General features: G+C 37.0%; 1 long non-coding RNA gene across 1 annotated transcript; it reads right to left on the bottom strand.

Moving 5' to 3' along the window:
- Positions 1–2,223: 2,223 nt before the first annotated feature.
- LOC122066303 lies at positions 2,224–7,439 on the bottom strand. Its single transcript, XR_006136326.1, has 2 exons — positions 2,631–7,439; positions 2,224–2,541 (listed from the first exon to the last, which is right to left on the bottom strand). It is a non-coding gene; the product is annotated as an uncharacterized LOC122066303 (long non-coding RNA).
- Positions 7,440–7,454: the final 15 nt, after the last annotated feature.

Below are 7,454 nucleotides of genomic sequence, written 5' to 3' on the forward strand. Positions count from 1 at the left end.
CCATGACACAAGGTTCCTTCCAATAAATGTATAGTAACTTGTAGTTGATCTTCTATCAATAGGAGAACTATCTTAGCCAGCATCTGAAAAACCCTCAACTCGCCCATGTTCGTGGTTAGAGTAAAGTAGACCGCGTCCAGGAGACTTCTTGAGGTACCGCAGAATACCCATAACAGCCTCCCAATGAGGCATCCGAGGAGCAGACAAAAATTGATTAACCACACTAACAGGAAAAATAATATCAAGTAGAGTCACAACCAAATAATTTAGTTTCCCAACAAGCTTTTGATACTTCTCAGGATTCCCAAAAACATCACCACTATCAGTTGTAAGCTTTAAATTGGAATCCATGGTAGTATCTAAGGGTTTAGAGCCCAACATTCTCGTCTCTGAAAGAAGATCAATAACATATTTTCACTATGACAACGAAATTCCTTTCCTTGACTAAGCCACTTCCACACCTAGGAAATACTTTAACTTTCGCAAATCTTTGGTCAGAAATTTCTGTTGTAAATGTTCTTTCAGCTTCTCAATTCCTGAGGATTCAACTCTTGTAATAACAATATCATCCACATATACAACAAGAAATATCTGTCCTACTACTGAATGCTGAAAAAAGACTGAATGATCACTACCACACCATGTCAGCCCAAAATCCAAAACCACCTCAGTAAATTGACCAAACCACGCTCGAGGCAACTGTTTTAACCCATACAAAAATTTCTTGAGCTTGCACACCATACCATACTTCCCCTAAAATGCAAAAGGGTCCAACAAAGGCATACTATGTAAAAAGATTCCACAAAAAAGTCTAATGGAGTTCTAGAAGCAAGTTGAAGGCTATTGAAGGGAGAGTTGAGGGACTACAAAAGTTGCTTGAAGCTCACAAAGAGAAGAGGAGCTCACCTAGGCATTTCCGCCAGCTATAGGTTCGACTTCCTCTCTCTCTCTCTCTCTCTCTCCCCTCCAACGCTTGTTGGGGCTGTGTCTAGGCTCAAAAGAATTGCCTAGGTGTGGTGTTAAAACACAACCACAATCTCTCCTTGTTGCCGGGTATCTCCAGCTTCTCTGTTGTTGGTTGTTTGGACTTGGAATGACTAGCAATGTGGTTATTGGTTGCCTTTGATGAATGTGTTACATCATATGATGCTTGAATATGCTATTGGAATGATGGAATGAAACTCCACCGTTAGAAGTGGTTTTTATTGGTAATCTATCAAGTTTTCATGGTTTATTAGCTTGCTAGAATATTTTTATTTTTTTTCTCTGAGAAGAAAGTATTTGGGACTTGCTTTTCCCCTTTGGTTTGGATCTCCATTTGTGTTGTTTTAGGGGTATTCTTACATCATGTATGATCTCACTGAACCTATGGAAGCTACATCAGGTGGGTTGAGTAGTACCCCCTTAGTTCGATTGTTTTTTATAATCCCAATACTCATATTTCTTTGGTGAAGTTGGATGGTAACAACTATTTAGATTGGTCACAATCTGTGAAGCTATCCCTATGGTGTGGAGGAAAGCTAAGGTACATATTTGAGTTATCAAGGCTCCCATTGTCGCTGATCCAGATTATTAGAAATAACAAACTGCAAACTCTGTTGTCATGACTTGGCTCATTTTTCCATGAAACCTGAGATAGGTAAAAAATTATCCGGAAATAAACTGCTAAAGATGCTACGACAACAACGCCACTGGTTTTGAATTGGTAATTGTGTTTTGATACTTCATAGTTGTTTATGATTGGAACTAGTTTATTTTAGTTAGAATAAGATAAATAACAGTTCAAATGAATGATTTCACTATTCGGATCCAGGATCAAATCTCAACCAATCCAGGTCAAGATCAGGGATTGGCAATTCAGTTCTTAAAAGTTAATAAAGAAAAAATAACTAAATTATCTAAATGTCAGAAATGTGTAATAATTGTCCATAAGAATCCTAATACGTAAGAATTAAAAAATTCAAGCAAACACCACAAAATCCAACTATCTTTGCAATAATGATTTTTGGAGTTGCTCCTAAATTTTTAGACAATGTTGAAGGCAATCCAAGATGGTTTTGGAGCTTCTACTAAACTTTAGCCCCAAAGAAGCCCTAAGGAGTAAATTGACAAGAAAGTCTATTAACCCTTCTGTCATCTAGGTGATCCAACACCTAAGATTTTATTGGTGTCACCAAATCTGTTAAAGGATAAACCGATCCCACTCGATCCAATCCCATAACCTTGCTTCAAGCATTTTTAATATAAAATGAGACTGCTAAATTTGTAGAACATTTTGTATATTGAACAAAAGATTGCCTCTCCCATATTTTGCAGCACAGCCACATTTTTTGCATGAAGAACATTAATACTAAAAAATGAGTCCAAATAGAAGGTTTCGTCAGAATCAATGGAAGCTAACTCAAGAGGTACAGCTCTTGAATTCCCAACGATGGGGTAACATTTGAGTGAAGGCATGATCATACAAATTGTATTTTCCAAATTCTCTCGGTTTAGGTACATTCTGGAATAAGCAGTTTCATCCACCATACTCTTAAGGACCTGTAGCAAATGGAACAACTATATTGATAATGGTACATTTTAAATGTAAACACAATAAAACCAAGCCAGATTTTAGACAAGATAATCACATTTTATACTTGGACAAACGGTGAACCCATCAAGAGGTACATGTACCATGGAAACGTTGAGATCTGAATAGGTAAGCTAAAATAGGACGAAAAATCAACTTGGTATTCAGCTAGGCAAACACATAGATGTGTCAATGATTCACCAAGCCATCTGTCATGATCAAACTTAGCCTGCTAGACAGTCAGATCTGCTAGTCAGTAATAGGCACTCGGATCAAAGTTGCAATAGTAAAGCAACAATCATAAACTAAGGTAAAGAAGTAAATCAAAAGATCATAATGGACTTATCTGCTTACGCTTTCCTGGGGGAAGGGGGTGGGGAGGGATATCTCCCTTGTTCTTACATCATAAAAACATAAACTAATTCAGTGTTCAACTTTCTACCTTTTCTTTCATCAGATTGGTAAGTGGGTAGCCAAAAACAAAATAAAAATATATATGAGAAACTTTTTTTTGTGTACAAGGAAGAACAGAAAGCAAATTGGAGACCGAAATTTAGTACTTCCAAAATTCTAGGGACTAAGAACTGTCTACTCTTCTGGTCTTGCCAAGGACACTAAAATTTCTTCAGTCATCTCCAATAGCTCTTGTTCCCTCCTGCTAATCCCCCTCTCCACCATATGGTCCTCTCTTCCTCCTCTTCCTTCTAGTAGTAGACAAGATAGAGTCATTTGATCATCCTATTCCTCGAGTTGCTTCTCTTCCTCCTTTGCATAGCACCTAGCCCAATCCCAAGGCCCCACTACTCCTTGGCACAAAGTCGTCTGGTTTAAATTTCACATCCCCTGTCACAGCTTCACCGTCTGGAGAGCCCTCTCCAATTGCCTCCCTACCTAGTCATTTCTCATATATCGCCACATGCCTGTCTCTCCAACCTGTTGCCTTTGTTGGAACGATTCTAAAGAAATCAATCACCTGTTCTTTAAGTGCCCCTTCACTTCCACCATCTAAAAGCGTCCTTACAAAATGCTGGCAAGCCAAGAGAAGGCCCCTCCCCCTTGTAAAAGTGGATATGGATTGACATGACCTTTACCGACAGCTCTATCTGCAACATTGTTGGGAAGCTCACCTTTAGAACCGCGGCAGCCACCATCATGGATGGAGCGTAACTTTCATAGATGGACTTCCAACTCTATATCCTTTAATAAGATTTGGAATTCCATCTACTTTGATGTCTACTCCAAACTTGCTTCGATCCCTCCCTGTTTTATTGAGGATTCCCCAAAGAACAGGCTTATTGTTGTCTCCATTGTCTCCTGGGTTTTCCTTTGTCCATGTTACTCCGTCCATCTCCCCCCCCCCTTAGGGGTGTATCCTCTGCTATTTGAGTTGTTTCCCCTGTTGGGATCTTATATATTTCCTTTTCCCCTCCCCCCTAATTTTTCTTGTTCCTTTGGTATTGAATTATTTATTCACATAAAAAATGCATCCCATAACACAATGGCCGCCTTAACATCTATGACCTTTAGAATTTTGAAAAACACACTCAAAATGTTAGTTTAGTTTCATACCCCAGGTTGGTAGTGTACGTCGTACCTTGTCTATATCATAGCTGTCAAGGCGTCGCCTTGGCGTCCAGGCGCTTTTTTTAGGGATAGGGCGAGGGACGCCATTGTTTACATAGAAAAGGCGGTCGCCTTTGGTATTAAGGCGTCCAAAAGGCGGCGCCTTGGACGACTTGGTAGGCAAGGCGACCGCCTTGTGTGTGTGTGTTTTTTTTTTTTACTTTCACTTAATTATTTGTTTTTTATATTCTAATTGTAAACTTTTCATTTGATGAAGTACAGGTTTTTAAATGGTGTGAGATGCATGGAATCATTTTACTCCTCAAGTGAACAAAAAAAAAAAAAAAAGCTTGGTGGTGGGGGGAAATATAACATGAAAGGTTTATAATTTAAGACCCTCTATGTTTCTCTCTCCCGGTGAAGTCTCTCTGCCATACTTCTCTCCGCCTCTAAACCTAGAGAACTTTGGATTCATTGATTCAACCGACCGATTGAGATTGAAGTTGGACTTGGCTGAAATCCATCGTTCCCTCCTCTGCTTCAGGTATGTTTGTAATATTTTTTTTTTCCCTCCCTGCTACTTCGTCTTCTGGTTCTGCGACTAATTTTTTTTTTCCCTCTTCTTCCTCTGCTAGTTTGCTTCTTCTTCCTCTGCTTCTTCTTCATCTACGAATGTTTTTTTTTTTTCCCCCTCTTCTTCCGCTGCTTCTTCTTCGTCTAAGAGCTCGAGCACCCGCCTAGGCGACCAAGTGTTATTTTTTTATTTTTCATCTTTTCTAACATTATTTAGTACACGACATATACCTCATATAATCAAAAATCAACATTAAGCCACATCAAGTACGTAAAAAACAATATTAAGTCACATCAATTCATTAAGAATCAACATTCAGAGAAATCTTCTTGTTCTCTAATAAGTTTGACTAGCAAAATGATTTTATTTTTGCATAAGACTTTTTGTATAGGTCGAACACAAATCTTGCTTTCCAACAAATCCAAGGTTGCAGAAAACCAAGTTGTGTTGATAAAGTTATGTTCTGGTCAAACTTATTTTATGGTTCACTTTTTATCCTTTTGGAATTTTATAGACGAAAGATAAAGTTATAGATGTTAGAACAAAAGATTATTATTGCACTTTTGGTTTTTAGCAATAACATTTATGGAATTATCAGATTTGTGAAAAAAAACCCCACCATTTGAAAGTTGAAAATCACCCCTACAACAAAAATCTAGGTTTTGTTCATGAATTGAGGGGTTGACTTTTTATCCTTTTAGAATTCTATTTTGAAACAATTTTTATTGGATTTAAATAGGGGGTATTTGCTTATTTATTAATAATATCTTAAGGAAACGATTTTATAACAAACAATATTTGCATAACTAAGTGCTAAACACGCTTCAATACCACTTCAAAGCACCTTGCAATAAGGCGACAATTGCCTAGACCCCAAGAGAACCAACTGGACGCCTAGGTGAAGCCTTGACAACTATACAACGAAAGAAAATGAAATTGCAAAACACCTATCAAAATTTGATATGTCTAGAGAGTCGCTTAAAGTTTCGTTTTAAGCCGGGTCAAAAATGAAAATTTTCAATAAGTATTGACTGAAACCACCGGAATTTTGAACCATAGTCTTAGACGGATAAATCTTAAGATACTGCCACCATATTATTAAATGGATACATCTTCACAAACTACAATTGAAGCTATTCTTTGTGTCACCCCACCTCACGTTAATTCTAGAATTTACAATTCCTACTTCTCTTTCTTTATTCTATGTCACTTCGATGTATCTCCTTAAAATCTATCCTGATCAATTCATACCCAAACCTTAGCATGGATCCAACCTAGTACGAAGAGAGGGTGTAATGCCCCAAAGTTTGGTACCGTAGGATATTTTTTCTTTAGCCTCTTTAAATATTTGTTTTGCCACTTAAATTAATAACTTGAGTGTTAGCCTAGTGATTGTGAGTTAAGTTGGTGAGAGGTTAGGGTTCAAATCTTATAAGTTTTAAAAAAGGGTGATGAAGCTAATTTAATATCTATTAGGGCTTATTTTGGTAGAAATAAACTTTGGGATGGGTTATATATGTGTTGGGCCTTTAGTTTCAAGTGTTTTTTTTGTAATGAGCCACTTTTATGGACCTATAATATGGGTATGGGCTAGGATTACGGGATTAGTCAAGTAAGAGTTTCTATTTCTTTATGTTACTTATTGTTAAGTGTCTTAGTTAGACTAGATTAAGAATTTATAAGTCCACTCCTATTTTGAGTCTATTTCCTTTGTGTCTAAATCTATTTTAGAGTCTTTTATATAAGTTTGTAAGAGGGTCAAGAATTGTACACGAATTTTACTATTAAAAATTTCTGTTGTTAGTGCTCATCTTCATGTGTGAAGACTTCCTTGTGTTTGGTCAAGGTGACAAAACCGATGTTTGATCCAATTGATCAAATCTTCTCTGTAAGCTACTGTGTTCTCTCATTACCATTGAGAGTTCTCTCTATTCAATTTCTATTTTCTACCATCAACAAGTATAGTTTTTCAAGTTCTTCACCTAAGATTCTTTTTTCTAGAAAGTTGGATATAGAGTGTTTTCTAGATTAAGAAATTCAGCCATCCAATCGATCTGAAGTTTTGGACACATTTTAATCATCCCTAGATTAGAACTTGATTCAAATCTGCGATAATTCTAAAAGTTGGATCGTGAGATATTTTATTATTTTCGATTCTGCCCTTGCATATTAATGAAATCCGTAAAATTTTGAGATCTGAATCTGTATTTCGTTAATTCCTTTTAATCTAGCCGTCAAATCGTGATTATCTTTTAGGGTTAGTAAAACTACCCTAGGGGATGTTACAACCCAAATTTGAGGAGCATCTAACCTATGGATTGAGAGTAAATTCAGATTTACTGAAATCTGGAAATTTCATCCTAAACTAAAATATATCTAATTAATTTTTCATCAGTCAACCAATCATTCTCATCCTCTTAAGGATGACAACACATGTCAAGGGGGATTGATTCCTAGAGTTTGACCTCCATTTGAGAGGGTTGACTTTTAGGGAAAGTGGGGTACTGAATTACTTTTGATGTCATTAGGTTGTAGACAACCTCCCTCCTCTTTAAGTTAATTTGAATTTATTTTTATTTTGTGTTTAGTTCCAAATTTGTCCCTCCCATCTTGTATGTTACCTATCCCTTTGGTTCCCTTTTCTTACAGTTTTTAACTTTTAACTATTTAAGGAACTGCCCAAGAGGACTTTACTCACACACACACAAGAGGGGAGGAGGGGGATGATAGGAAAAGGGGGGGGGG

Source organism: Macadamia integrifolia, unplaced genomic scaffold, assembly GCF_013358625.1.
Source record: "Macadamia integrifolia cultivar HAES 741 unplaced genomic scaffold, SCU_Mint_v3 scaffold2329, whole genome shotgun sequence".
NCBI classification, from domain to species: Eukaryota; Viridiplantae; Streptophyta; class Magnoliopsida; order Proteales; family Proteaceae; genus Macadamia; species Macadamia integrifolia.